This window comes from Lonchura striata, chromosome 12 (genome assembly GCF_046129695.1).
Source record: "Lonchura striata isolate bLonStr1 chromosome 12, bLonStr1.mat, whole genome shotgun sequence".
NCBI lineage: Eukaryota > Metazoa > Chordata > Aves > Passeriformes > Estrildidae > Lonchura > Lonchura striata.
In genome coordinates, this window is record NC_134614.1 from 3,919,971 (window position 1) to 3,941,422 (window position 21,452).

Here is a 21,452-nt window from a genome sequence, read left to right on the forward strand (position 1 = left end):
TCTGGCTTTGTTGAGCTATTGCTTTTATCAACATAAGCTTTGGGTCTTGCACATCAGTTCTTCTACAATACAGAGAGTTTTTGCAGTCTCACCTACTGAACAAACTGGAGGGATAATTGTAGACAACATGTGCGGTCTTGTGATAGCTCATCAGCAAGCTTCAGACAAACTTATCTGTCACAGAAATTAGCTGCAGATACCTCAAAGAATGAGTAAAACTGGGATATCTGGTCCCAGGCAAGTATCTTAAATCGGCTTAAAAATGGAAGTGGCTGGGAGTAGATGCTGGTGATGTTTCTCTGTGGGTTTACAAAGGTTGGTTAACAATTTTCTGTTCACTTTGTGATTCACCTTTCAGTATTTTCAAGTTCTTAGAATCCACCTACATCTCACCTTCCTGTATATTGGAAATGGAAAAAGTCGCCAAGCAAGGAGATACCATTCTGGTGTCTGGAATGAAAACAGGGAGTTGTAAATTAAAGGCAAGACTTCAGGAAAGCATCTATAAGGTAAGATTTCTGAATGTCAGAGGGGAGGATGGATTTCTGAATGTGTGAATGAGCATCTGTTTTTCTGTAGTCTCCAAAATGATCTTCATATCAACATGAATTTTTTCTTCATTTTTGCACTGTGTGCACAAAGCAGATCTCTGTACCATTCACTGTCCCTTGCATTTTGTTGTGACAAAAGTCAAGATGAAACTAAAGAGCCAAATAATAAAAATAAAATGGCAGCAAATAATGTTTTTCACTTCCAGATTCTAAGTTCCTGCTTCATGGTCTGTTTCAAACAAATGAGCTCCTTTTAATGTGGTTACTTTTCTTTCCCCCTCTATCAACAGAATGTACAGCCTGCAGAAGTCAGATTGCTTATTTTGGAAAACATATTTTTAAATCCAACATACGACATTTATCTTCTGGTTGGAGCATCAATTCAGTACAGAGTTCAGAAACCGAGGCAAGGGAAGATCACAGGTTTGTTCTATTCTTATTTATTTTTATTTTTTAATGCGTTGTGTGAATTTTTAACAGCTGAGAAATTTTTAATTGTGTTTAAGCTACTATGTTAATGTTTAATACTGTTTTCCTAAGGCACACAGTGATAGAGCTGTTTAGTTCTTTCCATCAAAAAAATTGTGACTCTTAAGAATATACTCTTGCAGATTTGTCAAGGATGTGGAGTCAGGGGTAACTTAAAATGAGAGCTAACACTGTCATTTTAGTTGCTGACAGTCACTAAGGAATTGACTGACTTTCTTGCTTAAATCAAATTTAGGTTAGTAACTTCTGTAACAGAAAATGTTTTATTGGCAAATGGATTTGCTCCACAAAGTGAAGCCTTTATAAATGTGGGTTATCTGGCTTTATGCCCATTTCAAAATGCAGTGCCTTGAGTTTTCTCTCCATTTTTCCCTTTCAGCTATTTTTTTTTTTTTCTTTTGAAGCTGGAAATCAGTTGAATGTTAGGTCGAAATACTGAGATGACATTAGTTGAGAACTGCAGTTTCACAGACATTAAATTTTCCAAGAAACTGGTTTTGTGTGTGTGATGTGAGGGCAGAAGTGCTATTTTTATAAGCCACTAGAAATATTGATTTAATCTGTGCACTAGGCATCAGTAAAAAAGAATCAGCAATAATTAGCAGCAGATAGCCACTGCCACACCTGCTTTTATTGTTTCCTAGGTTTTGTTTCACGTCCAGAAAGAGCAATGCCATCAGAGCAGTACGAGCTGCAGCTCCAGAACAACATCCTCCATCCCAAGGGAGATCCCTCCTGGCCAGTTGCCAAGCTGGACCAGGCAACATCCACCGTGACTGCGTTGCAGCAGGGCCAAACCAAGCTCATCCTGGTGCACAAGAGTATCCTTCCTTGGGAATGCTTCTCCAGCCACCACTCTGTGGCAGGAGACAAGCTTTCCACCCTTGGCAACACAGAAGGATCAAGTTATCCTTATTTGTATCGAGAGTCTGGAAATCAGGAGCTGTGGAAAGCAGCACTGCTGTGAATTCAGTCTCAGCACAGCTGTCTGATGCCTTGGAATGCTTTAACAAATTGAGTTGGTGTCTTGGTTCGACAAGACAGGAGTCTGTGAAAGAGGGCAAAGCCTCCTGTGCAATGGAGAAGGCAAACCCGCCCCCCCCCCCTCCCTCTGAATTACCAGGATCTATAAATTAAAAGGCTCTCAGGCAAAGATATGGGAATGGGAGTAACAATTCTTTACTAGGAGAAAACTAGATAACAATTTAAAAAGGCAAATGCAATTGGTACAAACAAAAACTAGTGATAATGTCCACAACCTGAGGAGTCGGGGTGCTGGTAGTAGTCCGGTGGCAATGATAGCTGCTCCTCTTGCAGTGGCTGATGTATTGCAGCTGCAGTGGTGATCTTTTGAAGGGTATAGTTTTCCTCTGAAGATCTGGTGGCAGTGGGGCCGGTCTTCCTCTGCGCCGGGGTTGCCTCTGAGCTCCGCCGCCGCCGCCTCCCTGTGCTCCGGCGGCTCCGCTGCGAGATCCCGCGAAGAGAGAGAGAGAGCTGCTTCTCTCCCCAAAAAGCTACTCCTTTAAACAATAATAGAGTGCTTGGCTTCCCCCTCTGGGTGGGACCCCTCACAATGGGATGGTGTTACATTTACCAGCCCAGCAGTGAGTCAGTCAATAGTGTATAAACAAACCATTGCCTCTACGGGGCAAACCATTGTCTTTGGGAGAGATAACAAAACCTGCCCAACCTTTCGACAGATGGCAAATAGAATACAAGCTTATCTTACAACCCAGGAGAGTTGGCAAAAGATCACTTAAATCACGTCTGTTCCCCTCAGTCACTGTAGAAATGTATGGGGCTTTATTTAATGTTTACATTACAGTCATTATATTCTCTAGTGAGATCTCTCCAAAGTGCTCGCTGTCCTGCAGTGAAGTGGGGAGAACGTTTATTTGCAGTGCACACTTAGCTTTAGAATAGCCAAAGAGGCTTGAGGAGTCCCAGGAGAATGCTGATCTTGGCTCGTGCTGAGCCATGTGTTCCTTGACTGAGCCGCAGGTATCCGCATGCAGGGGGTGTCCCGGCTGCCCAGCAGCACTGTCTGTGTGGTAGCTCCTGCATATTTGGGTTGGTATTGCTGCAGTCTTCTGGCTGAATCATGCAAGTTCTGGCCTTGTCTCTGTGATTTTCATGCTGTATCTCCACGCTTCCGTTCAGCGTTAGCTTTCACAGAAAAGGAATTTTATTCATAAAAGTAGCTCAATGTGAAATAGGTTTTACATACTTTCTTTTATCTCTGTAGTCAGCAGTTTAAAATAATGAGTGTTCATCTGCAGAGTGTGGGCACCAGAAGCAAAATGCTTTTCTCCATTGGATTAAGAGGCTGCTGGTTTGTGCTGTTCAATATTTCCTGTTTTGCAGGATTTACAGTTTATCCAGGTGACAGATGGGTCCTGGAAACAGACAGACTTTATGAAATTACAGTTGACGTGTATGATAAATCAAGAAATAAGGTGTATTTATCTGATGTAAGTTGAAATGTTTAGATACTTTTTTTCTGTGACTGTCTCCTAAATCCTGACTTGCTTTGGAATTATTTGAGTGATTTCTTATTTACATTGAGACAGGACAGTGCAAAGCTTGTTATTTCTTGCCTCTTCATTTTTTCCTTTGTTTTGTTGTTGTTACTTTATAAAAATAAAGCACTCTAGGTGATTCATGTGAAGTTATTGGAGTCTGAAGTGCTGTAGGAAAAAAATGGAAGTTGGGCAATGTCTTTTAGGTTGGATGGGGCTTGGAGCAACCTTAGATCACCCAGTGCCACCCCTGCCATGGGCAGGGACACCTTCCACTGTCCCAGGCTGCTCCCAGCCCCAGTGTCCAGCCTGGCCGTGGGCACTGCCAGGGATCCAGGGGCAGCCACAGCTGCTCTGGGCACCTGTGCCAGGGCCTGCCCACCCTCACAGGGAAGAGCTTCTTCCTTAATTCTATATACCAGGTACCAAATACACATAGTTCTTAAACTGCAGAGGAAACGAAATTAAAATAATTCAGTTGCAACAAGAATAAATTTATTGAATTACTGCTTTTGAGAGTATTTGATCTAGGGGAATATAATTTTATTTCCTCATTGTTGCAGAGGATAGATAGATATGATTGTTATTTTAGCTAGCCGGATGTCACTTCTACCCTTGGATGAATCCTGGAGTGAAATGGACTGTTCCATCCCACCCTGCAAAAGATTGTGGTTCATCTCGCACCTCTGTACCTGCCCCTAAAACAGAGTCTGTAACCCCATTGGCCCATGCCTTGTCCCAGCCCACCTGGGAGCCCCTGATAAGGGGGCTCTGAGCGGCCATGCGGCCTCTTGGACTTCCTCCCTCTCTTGGACTTCCTCCCTCTCTTGGACTTCCTCCCTCTCTTGGACTCCCTCCCTCCCTGGGGCTTCCCCTCTCCTAAACCCTCAGTTTCTCTCTCCCCTCCCCCGTCCTCCTAAGCCCAGCCACGTGCTACGCCTGAGAGCATGAGGCTTGGGCATCCCTGAATTCTCCAATAAACCTCTTCCCCCAAGAGCAAGCTTCAGAGATCTCTGCCTCCCTACACCCCAACCGTGCAAAGGAGCCTACTCTTCCCACAACTGGCGCCCGACGTGAAAGAAAAAGGAATCCACGAATCTCGATACCTTCATGCACGGTAATTACCTGTGATAGCCTCCTCTTCGCTCTGAGCACAGGCTGTCGTTGCTAAGCAACGTAGAAGCCTTATCTCTTTAAAGTTTGCCGAGGCATTTTACCCTCGAGCACCATCGCCTGTGAATAGCCGGCTTTTGGAGCTCTTGGGACTGCCCGAGCAAGGAGCTGTGAGCTGGTGGCACGTGGCCACGTTAAGAGCGCACTGAGCACTGCCCAGCACTGCCTGCGCTGGAAGCCCCGAGGGGGGAGGTCTGAAGGTCCCGAGCACGGAAAAGCCGTCCGGAGAGATGTCCGGAGCTCTGAGGGGACCTGTGCAGAGTCCTGAGGAGAGGATCTCTGCTTTAGCGAACTCGAGGTGAGCTACACAGGTCTAAAATATGGGACAATCCCACTCTACTCAAGATAGAGATCTCTACAAACAATTGAACCGTCTTTTACGTAGTCACAACAGTAGTTTGCCTAAGAAAGAGTTAAAATCCCTTTTGGAATGGGTCCTGCCCCACTTCCCTCATGCGGATCGATCAGCCGCCTTTACCAAAGAATTCTGGGACTCAGTAGGTGATAAGTTTTTTATTGAGATTTACAGGAGAGACGCCGATGCTTGCAAGTTACTCCCAGCTTTTAGAGCTGTGGCCGAATTGTTCGTTCCACGAAAGCCGGTCCCGGCCATGTGGCCGGCCCACGCGGCTGCTGACGACCGCGCCGCGATCCCCTTCCGCCCCGTCCCACCCCCAACCGCCGTGGCCCCCGCAACCGCCCCCCTGAATGACGTGGTTCCCGCCGCCCCGGCCCCTGCGACCCCCCACCCAACCCCCGCGCCGCGCCGCCGGCCGCCGGCCCCCGCGGCCGCTTCCACCCCTGCCGCTTCCGCCGCGACCGCGACCCCACCCCCAACCGCCGCGGCTGCGCCGGCCCCCGCGACCACCCCCCGCACCCCCCCGATCCCCGCGCCGCGCCGCCTGCCGCCGGGCTCGGCGGCCCCCGCCGCGGCCGCCCCCGCCCCTCCCGCCGCGGCCGCCCCCGCCCCTCCCGACTCCACCGTGACCCCACCCCCGGCCCCCGCGGCCGCCCCGCCCCCCCCACTGGCCGCGGGGCTCGTGCCCGCCCTGGCTCCCCCCGAAAACCCTCTAATAGCAGCGGCTGTTGCTACTTTCGCTGGCTCCTTACAAAGCGCCTTCGCCGTGCTTCTACAAACGCTCAATCCAGCGCTCGCCGCTGCCTTGCTGCCGCTGCCCGCGCCGGGAGAGTGCGTGGCCACGCCCCCAATCCCGGACATGCAACAGGAAGCACCGGGAAGCCCGGTGCGCCCACCCCAGCCCAAGCCCCGGCCGTGGGGGGACACCCCGGGTCCCTGCGCCGCGACCCCGTCACCCCCCACCCCCCGGCAACCCCCCCGCGGAACGTGCCCATCGTCAGCATGCTCCGGCGGGGCGGCAGACGCGGCCGCCATCTTGGTTCGGCCGGCGGACCACGTGGTGCGCCCCGCGCATGCGCGGTTCGCGGTGCCGCCGGTCCCCGTCGCCTCTGCCGCGCCGCCTGCCACTCCCGCCGCGCCCCGTGCCGAGACCCCACCACCCCCCGCCTCCCGGCAAACCCCCCGCTGTGCGGCCCCAACCCCAGAGAGCTCCGGCGGGGCGGCAGACGCGGCCGCCATCTTGGTTCGGCCGGCGGACCACGTGACGCCCTCCCCGCATGCGCGGTTCGCGGTGTCCCCGGTCCGGCCAGTTCCTGCCGCCGCTGCCCCGCCGCCGATGGAGCCTGCTGATCCCCACGCCGCCCGTGCCGCGATGTGCGATCAACCAGAACCCCCGAGCTCAGCAGCGGCGCCGGCAGGACCCCCGGAGCCGCCAGAAGGAGTTCCACCGCCGCTGCCGGGGAATTTCGAGTCGCTTCCGGGTTTGCCGCTAAAGCCCTCCGTGCCGGGTGCCCGCCCAGAACTCCAACCAGCCGCGCAACAAGTAGTTCTCGTCACCCCACCGCCTCCCCTGCAGCCCCTGGATGCCCCCACTTCCTCTCCTAGGCTGCATCCACATTACACAGCTGCAGCCTCAGCTTGGAGAGAGCCCTCCACATCCTCAGGTTTCTCCCATGAGCCTTTGCTAACAGTCTCCACTCCTGCCCCTCTGCCCCAGCTATTGGCAGCTACTGCATCTAATTCACAGCTTAGCATGCAGCCAGGGAAAGAGGAACAGCACCTGGCAGCTGCTTTGACGAGTACAGGATCCACAGAGAACTGTGCTACCCCTACCAATACCACCCCTGCTGCCTCAGTTTCCCAGGATGCTCAGGGGAGCATTGATAGCCTCCAACTGATAGACAGGCATATATCCAAGCCTCACAGTCCCAGAGAGTGGACAGCTGTCCCATCTCTGGACGAGAGAGAATTCCTAGTAGCGGCAGGAGATAGTAGCTTCCCTTTCTCCTATTGTTACCAGCTGTTAGGGGGTACCATAGAAAAGACATCTAAAGCCCTAAAAAGCAGCTTATTAAAACAGAAGAGGGGAATATATAAGGCTACACCCCAAAATTGGTTCAGCAAAGCCCCATACGCATACAATCTTTCAAATTGCTGTATAGGACAGCCTGACATGCCCATTTACAGACACTTTCTGAACAACAAAAAAGTAAAAATAAAAGTCTTGATCAAGACCTCAGTCACAGGACAAATAGAAAGCCCATGCAACCTTGTAACGTGGGAGAGAGGGTTTGCTTGTGTCTCTACAGGTGAAGGACTCAGATGGATCCCGGCAAAGAATGTAAGGCCTTACCATACACCGAAATCTGGCAGTGCCCTCACCAATGGCAGTGACTTTGCAGGTGCAAACCAAGAAGCAAGCGCTCAGATTTGAACTGTGCTAAGACGAGATGAAAACTACCTGCCAGAAACAATTCAAGACTATGGACATTTATTTTCACATGCATGTTAATTTTGTACCCTTGTTGTTACATTTGTTCTCTTATTTCAAATTTTTGTATTGAGATTTCACCTATAGGTTAACCAAAGACAAATGCCTGGGTAACTCTGGCCAAGACTGCAAGCTCTGATACCATATCTCTAACTGATACAAAGCTCTAATAGACTTTTTCAACCTAGTCAATTATAGAACCTTCCTCAAAAGATTTTAATAACACTACCTCAGTTAAATTCTTCCATTAGACTAAAGCAGTCAAAAGGTTAAAATGCTCAATCAGTAAAGAAATAAATGCCACCTCAATTTCAATTAATAATCTAGCTAAACAGTTTATCTGAAGGTTTGAGCTCTGCATCTTGGCTGAAGGAACTCTGTAAAGTAAGCTTGATTGTTTTAAGAGTAATAAGTATAGTTTCAGTACCAATATGCTATATACCCCAAGTTGTGCAAAAATAGTAATTAAGTCTGTATTTACCTTTTCAAAAGTTTAACGAAAAAGGGCAATTGTTGCAGAGGATAGATAGATATGATTGTTATTTTAGCTAGCCGGATGTCACTTCTACCCTTGGATGAATCCTGGAGTGAAATGGACTGTTCCATCCCACCCTGCAAAAGATTGTGGTTCATCCCGCACCTCTGTACCTGCCCCTAAAACAGAGTCTGTAACCCCATTGGCCCATGCCTTGTCCCAGCCCACCTGGGAGCCCCTGATAAGGGGGCTCTGAGCGGCCATGCGGCCTCTTGGACTTCCTCCCTCTCTTGGACTTCCTCCCTCTCTTGGACTTCCTCCCGCTCTTGGATTTCCTCCCTCTCTTGGACTCCCTCCCTCCCTGGGGCTTCCCCTCTCCTAAACCCTCAGTTTCTCTCTCCCCTCCCCCGTCCTCCTAAGCCCAGCCACGTGCTACGCCTGAGAGCATGAGGCTTGGGCATCCCTGAATTCTCCAATAAACCTCTTCCCCCAAGAGCAAGCTTCAGAGATCTCTGCCTCCCTACACCCCAACCGTGCAAAGGAGCCTACTCTTCCCACACCTCATAATTGCTTTTTGGGATACAGATCTGAGTTTGAGCTAGAGCTTAGTAGTGTGCCTTTGGGACAGTATATTCATGTGTTCTTTTATGTTGAAGAAGGAAAAAATTAGAAAAATACTGTAAAATATGAATTACTTAGTGGTATAAATATAGGTACTTTCATGTTAAATTACATTTAGCATGAAATTTAAAAAGAAACTTTCTGCGGAGTTAATGTCTCTAAAGGTAAAATCTTACTGAAAGACTGAAACTTCCACAGGGAGAGTTCTAATCAGTTTCAGCAGCATGTCTTTGAACTGTGTGATTAAACATTTGCTTACTGACTTCTTGTTGTATGTTTAGGGCTTTCTGTCCCCCACTGATGTCAGTCACCTGTGGCAATTTCTATTTCATGTTCTGGTTTTAGAAGATCCGAATTACTACAGAGCTGTCCGGAGAACACTTTGAGGTGCTGCAGTCCTCTCTGAATGGGTCCTGTCATTATGTGAGGGCTGTAAAGGCAGGTCAGACCACGATTGATGCTGCACTGACATCAGTTGTTGACCGGGTGCGTCTGTGTGAAAACTCCTCTGCTTCACTGGTAGGACTAAAAATAATTGAGCTGTGCAGTAGTGACTTCCTGGCAAAAGGAAACCTAAGAATGACATGGGTCTGAGCTGTCTTTGAACAGATTAAGAACCAAATTCTAAAATCCTTTCTTCATGAAAACTGCCAATTGAGTCAAAAGAGGATTTGCTTACATTAAAGACTGTGGGATTTTGCTCCCGAGCCTGTGGCAAACTCCTGTTAGGGCAGTGGTGCACAGCACTGATTTCTTTTCTTGTGGCAGATCCTTGTGCTGGGCAAGGGGCCTCTCACAGGCTGAGGGAATTTTACACTTTATTGTGGTAGGATCATCACTCATACCCTGACCTTGTTCTGCAGTCAGTTACATTGGGGAAGTTTGCTGTCAGTTGGGAAGTGCCCTTAAACTCTGGAATGACAATTTGCCAAATGTATCAGCCTGCACATTTCTCCAAATTACTATTCATTTACTTTCTGCTGGTTGGGCAGGCTGCTGAATGTATGGCTAACTAGGGCACGTGGTGTGGAAGTGAATTGCTTTTGCTTGAAAATTCAACACTTCAACCCATTTGCTGTAAAATCAATTTAGTGATTCCTTGGGCAGGATTTAGCAGCTCCTTCAATGTGATACATCTCAGTCATTTTCTGTGTCAGAGATGTTCTCTTCAGTGGAAGAGCATCCCTTGAGAGTTGTTTTTCCCTCAGAAATGCAGTAACAGTGTGTTGTGCCAGAGGGTTGTAGCACTGCAATGACAGCAGAGCTCTGAAGGCCAATGTTTGGGAGGGAGGACTGAGCAAGGGCTCTTTCAGGCTGAATTTTGTACACAGTGGGATGAGCAAAGAGTAAATATAGGTGTTGAGCCTCCAGATTGGTTCTCCAAGTGAGGTCTCAAAATAGGAGCAATGAAAGAGTATCTTTTTTCTTGCCTTTTACATTAATGTGGGCACCTGGATCTTCAGGAGCTATTTGCTCACTGGGAGCTCTGCTCGTAAGTGGTCCTAAATAGTTTTCCTTCCTCTCTGAGGTGTTTTCAAGAACATGTCTATACCTAAGGACTAAACATTAACTCTGGGAAGCTGTGTGATGCCATTTATAACACCGTGGTTTTGCACTTTGCAGGATGGAGGTGTTCACACCTTACCAGTTCCAGTGAGAAACCAGCAGGATGTGGAGATCCATGTTCCAATATTGCTTGTACCCAGCATTCTGATGTTTCCTTGGCAGGCAAAAGCAGGAGTCTACCAGTACACCATCCAGGTATGCCAAAGAAGTACCCAGCTGCAGGGTGTGTAACTCAGGCAGGCACACTGAGGCCTGACACCACTGAGCTAGGGCTGACTGTGGATACTTCAGGCACAGTGGCATCCAAAATGTAACTTGCAGGAATTTCATGGGACGTTAGTTACAGGAGTTGATATGCAGTTTTAAAAAAGCACCAAGAAACCAACAAACATAAAAACCCCACTGACTTGTACCTCTTGTCTTCCCTTCCTCTCTCCCTCATGCATGCACCACGCACCTGTGCCTGGAATGGTTTGGAATTCCAGGAGCATCCTACATGCAAAGATCCACAGCAATCATTAGAGGCTGCCCTTTGCTGGCAAGGATGGGAAATATGAATGGGAGTGTGAAGTGACTACAAAGAAGGGCATGACAAGATTAATTTGCAGCACTCTGCCAGCCTTGGACATCAGTATTCCTCAGTGGCCACACACCTTGTGCTCCTAATACAAAGTTCCAGGGAGGCAAAGGCCCCAGCTTATTTACAGAAGGGATGATTCCATATTTACTAAGTGTGTCTTTGCTCCCAAGCTGTCAGTTATTCCTTTTGCTTCATGAAACAAATGGTTTGTATGCCAGTATCCAGTATCTCCAGTCTAAGTAGGGAAAAGAAAGTTGTGCTTTCTCAGCCCAGACTCTTATCTCAGGCCAGTGATACCCAGACCCTGCACTCAGGTGTTGGATGCACAACTCCTACCTCTCCCTTTTAGCATAAAGTGGTGCTCAGTGTTGGATCTGTATTAAGTAAACTATAAGCAAATAGGCAGCAGGACACTTGGTGCCAGGCTCTCCTCCCAGGTAACAAGGGATAGGATGAGAGGAAACATCCTCATGTTTAGCTTGGATATTAGACAATTTTTTTTCACAGGAAGAGTTGTCAAGCCATGGCACAGGCTGCCCAGGGCAGTGGTGGAGTCACGAGCCCTGGAAGGGCTCAAAAATTATGGGGTATGGGACCTGAAGACATGGTTCAGTGGTGGACTTGATAATCTCAGAGGTCTTTTAGAGCCTTACTGATTCAGTGACTCCATGGAGAGAATCAATCTCACAGGATTAAATTGCATTCTCCAGTGTGAGTCTAAGGGCAGCTACACTGAGTTAAGCCCTGCATAACTCGACTTGTCTGTTCTGTGGGATTGGTTTGGTTTACTTCATGCTATTCCTGACCACACCAGCAGAGTGTGGCAAAAATTCTTAGTACTAAGTCTGCATTTGCAGTACTTCATAATTCTGCTGGAATTTTCCCAGTAAAGGAAAGGAAATGTGGTTTTGTTTCCTACGTCTTTCACAGTTCTATTGTCACCTTATCTTGCAAATATAATGAAGTATTTCACTAGAGAACATTCCTTCATGGTACTGCAATAATTGTCTTACTTTACTCTGATGTTCTTCTATAAAAACATAGAAACTTTTTTCTCCCAAGATTTAAATTTTGCTGAAACTGAGACCTTTCTTCTGGTCTATAGATTCCACAAGACACGTGGTCGACAGCATACACACAGCTCAAATGTTCCTGCCTCTCCATCAGAGTTTGCCTCCCACTGCATAGCTTCAGTCAGGCTATTTCAAATGGGTGAATAAAGTTTTTCTGAAAATAAATTGAAAGGGATTTTTGGATCTAGCCAAATTCTGTTGATAGCTGAAGTAACTTGCTCCAGATGGTACCAGAATGCCTGGCAGGTTTTCCTTTGGCAGCTGTCTGGTTTGTTGGGGGTTGCTTTGTTCATCTTTGTGCCAATGAGATGGTTTCTGTTGCCTTCCTTTGGCACAGGCATGAGAGGTGCAGAGCAGCTGTGCGAGGTGGGCACGTGGAGGTTCCTGGGGAGGGCACTGCTCCCAGGTAGCAGTGTGGATCTCCTGCCAGGCTCTGGCTAATGGTGAAGCTGCATGGGAAGCTGCTTTACCCTTCCTCTCTCTCCTCAGTGCATACTGACTGTCAGAGACAGAAAGCGTAGTGACCTGTCTGGGGTTTATGGCAGGGACCTGAGACTTCATAGTCATTAAGACTATGCTCATCCCCCTGTTTCAACTGAAACACCTTTACAAATATGCTGAGCCCTTGGATTCTTTCAGCCTTTCTCACCACATCCCATGCATCTCCTGTAACACACCTCTGCCTGTTTATTTGTCTGTGTCCTTCTGTAATCAGATTGTGCATGTGCTCTGAGAAAGGAAGATGGGAAGATGGGAAATGACCCTCCTCTTAATTTTCTTTTTTTTTTCTCTTTCCCTGGTAAAAATTACTAGCTAAGCTCCTGTATAATTTAGACTTGTTTGTTTTCCACACTGTCCCTCTAGAGAAGATTTATCACCTTGTTCATTTTTAATTATGAAATTGGTTAAAGGAAATGCTGAGGAAGTAAAAGAAATTAAAACAATATACATTTTAAAATAGCTCCAGTGTTCACCCGTGTTTTACTCTGATGGAACTTTTGACATTTGTTTTGGTGTGTGAAAGAAGCCGAATATAAAACGAAAGGTAGAAATCTTCTCATCTCTCTATTGCTTATCAAGTTCTGAGGTGTTATTTTATTTGTATGTCCTATTCTCAGTGCACTCCTGGTTTTCACGCAAGATATCCAAAGCTGTGGAATGTGAAAACCATGTCCTTGATTAAATGTTTGCAAGATTTTTCCCTCTGTATTTCAGGCTCAGGGTGGAAGTGGCAACTTCAGCTGGTCCTCTTCTAACCAGGCAGTAGCCACAGTGACAGTCACAGGAGTGATGAGCACGGGGAGTGATGCTGGGGTCAGCATTATTCGGGCGTTCAACGTGCGGAATCCGCTGCTTTATGGCAAAATGAAGGCAAGAGATTCATTGTTCAGTGCTTGTTCTTGAATGTGGCTTTTGGAAACAGCAAAGGCACTGAGAATGCCATAGGCAATCCCCTTCCACTTCCTGCCCTGTGGCAGGTTAAGTGATTCCTTTCAGTTTGTGCTTTAGGGAATCCAGCACTGTCCAGTGCATTAACCTGACTCCCATTTTTGCCCCTTCCTGATTTCCTTGGCAAACCTTTTTCCCTGCTGGAAGTTTTAAGTGCAAGAATGAAATGGTAATTAACTCCTGGCCTGGCCATCCAGGCAGACAAGCCAAACTAGAAATTCATTCTGTAGGGTGATAGGTGGGTGCTCTCCCTTGATACAAAAGGGTGACAGTTGTTACCAGGATGTACAAGGAAATTTCTGTCTGGAGAAGAACCTGAACTGAGCACTGTGCTGCAGACGGGCTGCAAATACCCGAGCTGGCCAAGAAAAAACAGTACTTTAGGAAAATTAGGAGAAAATGGCAATAAAAAACATAGCTCCCAAGAGGGATTTTGTGGTGTCTCTTCAGACCATCCCCTGTTCTTAGGTCATGGTGGTCAGTGTGTGTGGCTTGGAGCGAGGAGAATGCAGGAACAGTACATGTGGTGGCCCAAAGGGAGGGGTGTGACATTAATTAAAATCTGTTCAGAATTTAGCTTACACACTCACTCTGAAATAATTATCTGAACAGCCTTAGATGCTGCTTTTTAGCAGTGCAACAGTTACCAGCTGGAGACACAGGGAGGAAGATTTTTTCAGCTAAAACTTCTTATCCTCAAACATGAGTCAAAGTCTGAAGACAGAAAGAAACCTTCAGACCATGTGAGCTTTCAGAGCAGTGTATTTCACAATCTGAATAGGTTATTTTTGAATGCTTTTTTTTCCTGTGTTAGGAGCTGCCTTCTGTGTGAACAGCTCTTCAGAGTTCTGTTTACTGACCTCAGTGAGTCAGTTTTTAGTAGTAGTAGTTTTAGGAGTAGTTAATCCACACAGATTACATCTTTAATTCTGTCCTATATAGTTTGGTATCCTGAAGCCAGTTGCAGAAGATTAAGTAGTTAAGATCCTGCAAATAAAAGCTGCGATTGCTGTGAAATCTCTGGTCTGAGGTAGGTTCTTTAATGGACGCTAAACCTCTCCCAGCTGGTGATGATAGCCCCTGGAGATAGCACACAGCAGTCCACACTTCAAAGTCTGCAAAGCAGAGGAGAGAATGACAGGAGCAGCAGTAAAAGGGAAGCTCACCAAGCTGCTGTGGGCTTGGGCTGGCGTGGAGCAGAGCAGTGACCCAGCCTGTCCCTGTTCCGTCCCTGGCAGGTGTACGTGAGTGAGCCCAGCGCCATGGAGTTCACTTCCTGCAGGTGGAGGCACACGTGGGGCAGGTGCTGGAGCTGCCCCTGAGGATCAGTGGCCGGACCAGCGTGGACAGGGGCGAGCTGGTCCCCCTGAGCGACTGCTCACAGCTGGAGCTGGGGGTGGAGCTGGAGAGCCCTGGCGTGTTCAGCCCACTTGAAGGTGCTTTAACTCCCTCCCTGGTTTGGAAGTTAAATTGGTGACAGGTCACACCTCTCCCAAGTCACACTTCTCCCTTAAATCACTGATTCATAGTTCTGTACAGTATCCCCACAGAACTGCCAACCTCAGAGGGGAGGGGGTCCGAATAGTTTTATTTTGAGGATATATTTGCTTTCTTATGCAGAATGGTTTGAGTTGGAGAGACTTAAAAGTTCTTCCAGTCCCACCCTCTGCAATGGGCAAGGACACATTTCACCTGTCCCAGGCTGCTCCAAGCCTTGTCCAGCCTGGCCTTGGGCACTTTCAGGGATCCAGGGGTAGCCACAGCTTCTCTGGGCACCCTGTGCCAGAGCCCTACCACTCTCTCGGCCAAGAATTCTTTCCCAGTATCCTGTCTAAACCTTTTCTCTTTCAGTTTCAGGCCATTCTCCCTTGTCCTGTCCCTACATGTCCTTGTAAAAAGTTCTCTCCATCTTTCTGGTAGGCTGCCTTCAAACAGCTGTGTGGAATTTGATGACCATGCCTCGGCATTTCTTTCCAAATAAGCTCTTGTATATTTTTCATTTATCTGACAGGAAGACTTAAGCCAGCTGCTGATTTTTGCAGTGGGGTGAGACTGAAGGCTGAATTTCAGGGTACACCAGGCTGGTGGTTGTGTACACCCACGGGCACGTGCGCCTCAGTGCCAGCATCGCCATCGCCGCTTATCTCCTGCTGAGAGTGAGTCTGCTTCCCCTGCTCCTGGAGAGATCCAGGATCCAGCACTGAAGCACCTTTACATGACAGGGAGCAGGTTATGCAAGGAATAGGTTTGAAAAACTGAGGTGGGTGGGTTTACATTCCACCACTGGCTGGTTCAGTGAAGAAAATAAGAAAGAAGCTGAGTGCAGGGTCAATAGATGGAAATACAGAAGAGGCTGCTTTGTTGTCTCATCTGCAGAAGCCTAGCACTGACTGCAGGCTGAAATCTGAGTATTTCACCATAGCTTTCCCTCAATATGGAAAAAATGTTAGTGCAAATACTACGGATTTGTGTTTATAATGAACGTAATGTGATGTTGTGAAACACAAACTGGAAAGGTTTTTGTGCACTAAATGTCAGGTTAACTGCTGTGGTGGTGAACAGCACAGGCTGTCCCAGAGATGCACATCAGTGCAGAATTTGTTAGACAAGTGTGAAGTAAAACTTGTGTAGGAGAATAACTACATACACTGAATTGTTCTGGAGAGAGCACTGGCAAGTGAAAGTACAATTTGACGTAATTTCATCCATTTTAAATACTTCTTTGAAAGTATAGCAGAATACTATCTCTCTGTGCTCAGAAAAATATATTAAGGGTCTCCCTTTTGCTGTAATCCTTCATGAGAGAGATGTGATTAAAAGGCAGCTAAAACTTGTCTTTGGATCTGTTGCTTCCTTTGAATCTAATCCAGCTGGACAGAATCCTTGTGGATTTTAGTGCAGCTCTGTTTTTCGCTAAGTGTGCTGAAAAACCACTGCATGGGAGAAACCACAGCCTTATCCAAGTATAGCTGTTCCATTCAGAAGGAGGTTTATTTTGCAGAGCACAACCAAACAATGTAAATAGATGATTAATTTTCAATTAATTAATTGATTGCAGGCTATCGATCTACCATCAGTTGCTTTAGTGACTTTGGGTTCCTCCAAGGATGTGTTGTTTGAAGGAGGACCCAGGCCATGGGTCCAAGAACCTTCCAAGTTCTTCAGGAGGGTTGCTGCTGAGGATGCAGAAAGCATTGCCTCCTCTTTACTTGAACGTGCCACACCTCGAAACAGCAACCAGCACTGGGTTAGGGTGCTGTGCAGGAGCCTGGGAGAGCAGGTGAGTGCCAGAAGGGCTTGCTGTTGCCCTCCATCAGGTGCTGAGAACTGGCTCCAGACACATTTATGGTGCCATATGCCTGTTATGTAGCTAGATGCTTTTATAATGAGCCAGTAAAGAACTTGGGTAAGTACATTCTTTATGCATTTTGATGCAGATTTTAGAGTGAGCATTTCACAGCATTACATTAAAAAGTGATTTATGGTGGGTTTATTGCAGTATAAACCCAAGTTGTGGAAGCCTTGTGTTGTGGGATGCATTGAACATCCTAATGAGTGCAGGTTCAGTTTGCATGAACAGGATCAGAGTAGAAGGTTACTGAGCAGGCTGACTCCCCTGCCTTACCTGCTCCTCTTAACTGTATTACCTTCCAGTGTAATTCTGTTTATTGTAACAAATGGCAGCCCCAGGAATTGACTGCTCTACTCTCTGTGCAGCCTTGGTGAGCATGGCTGTGCTCATTTTCCACTTGGTTTTGTTCTCTCCAACATACAGAAGTGATTTCTCCTGCTTTACTCACCCCCCTCAGCCCATGAAGCTTTTAGCTTCAATATAGTGTTCTTCTGCAATTCTGCAAGGCTTAAGCATTTTGGTTGGGCTGCCAAGTTCCACTGATTTCCTCACTTTGCAGAGTGGAGCTGTTTCTGTCAGTGCAGATTCCAAAGGAACAGGCCTTGCTGTTGGTGTGCAGCTCTGTGCAAGGCTGGCTGTCCCCAGCACATCACCCCTGCATGGCTCTGCCCAGCACCAGTGCGTGGGGGCATGGGGCAGGTGACCAGAGCTGCCTCAGCCTTCTCTGCTTTTAGATCCACTTCACTTTGCTGAAGGCTAGAAAAGGAGTGTAAAATAAAAGATAAGATGTTTTTAAACACACTGAAGTGACTATAAATGTTGCCTTTGGGCTGTTCTGTTCTCACTCTGCAAGAACACCTGCAGTTTCCATTCTCAGTTACATGAGATTTGTTGTTTGAATCAAATTTGATAGTAATGAACATGAACACCGAGGAAAGAGTTCCCAGGAACAGTACTTTCATAGTGATAAAGAATTCTTCTTGAGATGTGCTCCCTCTTTTACATCTTCCTGTGTCTTAATAGTGCTGTAAATCCCCAAGCACTGTATTTTTGCTTTTCATTCTGATATCACAGTGTAATTGAGACCTGTGGAAATACAGCGTGCCTGAACTAAACTCTTTCCTCATTTGCTGTTTTCAGGTTATTGCCTTAACAGTTGGGAACAGCCCCACAGTCACCAACCCTTTCCCAGTGGTTGAGCCTGCTGTGGTGAAGCTCATCTGTGCTCTCCCTTCCCGGCTGGCTTTGATTCCTGTTTATGGCAGCCCTCAGCTTGCTCTCTCCTGCCCTTTGCTCCAGCAGAGCAAGCAACTGGTAAGCCTGGGAAGTGTCAGGAGAAGAAGGTGTTCTTAGAGCAGAAAACTCAGTGTTTGGAGCTCCATGTGTGAAACATCGCAGCTGCTGCAAGAGGAGCAGTAACTGGTGCTGTGGCCACACTGTGCCCTTGGGGGCCCTGCACAGAGCAGGCTGGGGGAGTCCTGCAGTAAATGGACAAGAGATACGTGTCGATTATCAGGCATAAGGAACTTTGCTATTCTGTTTTTCTTGCTAACAGGTATTGTCACATGTTGGCTGCTGAGTAAGCCACATTTGGTTGTGTTAATATTCCCTGGCAAATGTAAAAGTCATCCTCCTTCCCTAAAATGAATCATTTTAAAGAGCTTCTATGTAATAACAAGAGGAGATGGAGACTTTTGTGTATTGTTAGCCACCTCAGAGCTCACCTGCTTTTCTGGCTCCATTATGTGTCAGCTTACCTTGGGGCACTGCTGTTGCTAATGTATTTCATCAGAATTGCAACACCAGAATCTTGAGCTTTAACAAACAGCAGTGTTTGTCATCATTTATTTGAATTTTAAAAACAATTTCATTGAGCTGTGGTTCAATTTTGTTGTTGTTGGTTTGGGGATTTGTTTTTTTCTTATGGTAATTCACTGGCTAAAAAACCCCAAAGCCATGTTCCAGTAAAACCCCTTTAGGGTTCAGAGATTCACAGAATGCTCTGAGTTGGAAGGGACCCAAAGGGATCATGGAGTCCAACTCTAAATGGCCCATACAGGACTTGAATCTACCTGGTGTAAGCAGCACTATGCTCTGACCAGCTGAGATAATCTCAGGGCTGTTGGAGCACAGCTGAACGCCTTGCACTGATGGCTCCTTTTAATGGACATTCCTTATGCGTTGATGTTGTAACAAACCTCATGGAATTCAGCATATGTTTTTTTAAATGATTAAAAAATCCTGTTGTATTGGTTCAGTTCAAAATATTCCTTCTTTTTCAGGTTCCTGTTTCCAATTACCACAATCCAGTGCTGGAGTTGGCTGCCTATGACCAGCAAGGCAGGAAATTTGATAGCTTCAGCTCCCTTAGTATTGTGTGGGAATCCACAAATAAGGCCATTGCTCGTATTGAGGCGGAGCTGCCAATGGAGCTGACTCTGAAGGAGGAGGGCAATGGTCAGAAGAAAATGCAGGGTATGAGTGAGCTGAAATGAGCATTTCTTTGTTTGAAGGTCCAGATTAAATCTGTTTGGCAGTGTCTGATCTTGATTAAAGAAATTACTGTAATCTGCAGTCATACTTCAGTTTAACATCAGTGTGCATGTTTTAGTGTGTGCTATTAAAGAGAGGAGAGAAAAGGAACCAAGTCCAATGTCTAGAACCTGTGTTGAGAGAGAAAGTTCTTGTCTGATGAGAATGAGCCTAGAGGAGCTGGATGTATTTCTCATCTTTGCTGCATTCTAGGTTTACAAACTGTGGTAGCTGACCGTGAGTTTGGAACTGCTGCCATCTCTGCCACTGCCACTGGATTCCAGCAGCCCCACCTGAAGGCAGCCAGAGCCCAAACACCGGTAACAGTACCTGGGGGGATTTGCCATTTCCCTGTGGTCAATGCTCAGTGTTCTGGTGGCTTTATTTCCCCCACACACAGTACTGTACAAATCAGGCAGCTCCCTGGTGCAGTCTGGTTCATTCTGCAGAGGTTTGATACTGGTTCATGGTTTTCCTGCTTTCCTCTGCACTAGGTGCTGCTATCCAAATCAAATTTGTCCAAATTCTTGGAAGTTTTTTAACCATCTGAGCAAGGGCATTACAGAGAAGTGTTTCAGTTGGTTTTGTTTCAGTTTAGGGTTTTTTAATGAATCTCTGCTGCTTGTCCTTCACTAAAGCAGCCATGTGCTTCATGCAGCTGTCACTGGGGAAAGCAAATGGATTATTGCCCCTGCAGAGCTGGGTGGGAAAGTTCTGCATGAGCAAAGCAAAAGCTGACTGATTCCTCATATGGACCATGTGTTATTCTGGGCTCTGACTGATGCTCTGGTTTTTTTTTTCTTTCTGATGCCAGCCATAAGCCCAGGCTCTCATTTTACAAGTCATTAGCCATTCCCTGAAATACTTAGTGTGTTGATACTCAAGCTAGGGAAGAAAGACAGTAAAAGGTAATGATGATGAGCAAAGAGGGCAGGTGTAAATAGCTGGCAGTTTTCTGTGTATGTCACTTTTGTAAGCTGAATATAAGGGCAGGTTTCAGCCTGTGGAATAACCTGACATGTGCAATAACTGACTCTTAAAATATTCTGCTTCCTAACTGGAATTTCTGTTTAATCTTGTTAGCAAGATTTAAGTGGATTTGAACTATATGCAGTACCTTGAAAACATACTTGAGGCAAAAAGTTAAATATGCACTGAGAGGTTACAGGGTTTAACTCAAAGCAGGTAGCAGATGGGCACCAGTAATGTGAAATATTCTGTGGGCTAGGTTCCTCTCAGCTTGGCCCAGGTGTGGCATCTGCTTAGTAAATTCTTTGAGAGGTGATCTTTTTTGCCACTTGGTTCTTGACTTTTCTGTGAGGTTTCCACTCTTCTCATGTTGGGAAAGCATGGTGCAGATGTATTTCCCCTGAAGCATTTGACTATGGCTTAATGAGAATTACTGCAGAGACACAGTTACTTTGCTGCTGAAGTTATTTGAGATATTTGGTTGTGTTTTTTTTTTTTTTCTCTTAGAAATCGAGCTGTAATATGGATACTTGATGTTCTACAATCATTTTGTAGTTCACTGTGCTCTGCTTTGTTAAGCCAGTATTATATATTCTTTCTTACTTTTTGAAATAATTAGTAAAGAGACTGCTGTAAACTTTGCCTTGAGTTCAGAGAACACTGGCATATTCTTAAGTTTTATTCTCTGTGTTTAAATTTAGGAGGACTCTGTAGATGCCAGTCCTGCTGCACTTTGTGGGCTCATGAATGAGCTGTTTTTTTTTAAATGAGGTGACGTGGGTGCATTTTTCAAGTACATCAGCAATGGGCTGCTCTGCTCTGCTTTCAAACCTGCCCATTCTCCTTTCTTGCAGCCAAAAACACAAACAGAAATCTAGTAGATGGGATATTAAGATGCCTTGACTGTTGTTCCATGTTTAAGTGGAACACCCTATTATGCCATTAGGGAAAGATCAGATCCTTTCTACATCAAGGAGATAATTCTACTAATGAGGTGAAATGGGTACAGAGTACTGACTTCCTCTAGAAATCTTTTCCTTTTCTGAGCTAATGTTGTTATGAGTGAGTGATTAAAGCTGCATTTGTTCCAGTATTCATGTACTTACATTTAAGGAAGAATTTATTTTGGTGGCCTGCTAAGAAGCATGAAAAGATGAGTTAGAGCTAGAACACCTTGTGCATGTTCCTTATCATTCTGTATGAACTTGGGCCATGGCTCAGAGTTAATACCCTGTCTGTGCTTGTCAGACATCA

The 21,452-nt window shown here is 46.4% G+C and overlaps 3 long non-coding RNA genes across 3 annotated transcripts; all 3 read left to right on the top strand.

Moving 5' to 3' along the window:
* Nucleotides 1-470: 470 nt before the first annotated feature.
* On the top strand, nt 471-1,702 carry LOC144246992 (uncharacterized). The gene is made up of 3 exons (XR_013340709.1): nt 471-509; nt 842-974; nt 1,685-1,702. It is a non-coding gene; the product is annotated as an uncharacterized LOC144246992 (long non-coding RNA).
* A 7,361-nt stretch (nt 1,703-9,063) lies between these two features.
* LOC144246991 (uncharacterized) lies at nt 9,064-13,222 on the top strand. The gene is made up of 3 exons (XR_013340708.1): nt 9,064-9,163; nt 10,301-10,438; nt 13,112-13,222. It is a non-coding gene; the product is annotated as an uncharacterized LOC144246991 (long non-coding RNA).
* Nucleotides 13,223-16,569: 3,347 nt separating this feature from the next.
* On the top strand, nt 16,570-19,094 carry LOC144246993 (uncharacterized). The gene is made up of 3 exons (XR_013340710.1): nt 16,570-16,625; nt 17,838-18,011; nt 18,980-19,094. It is a non-coding gene; the product is annotated as an uncharacterized LOC144246993 (long non-coding RNA).
* The last annotated feature ends 2,358 nt before the right edge of the window (nt 19,095-21,452 follow it).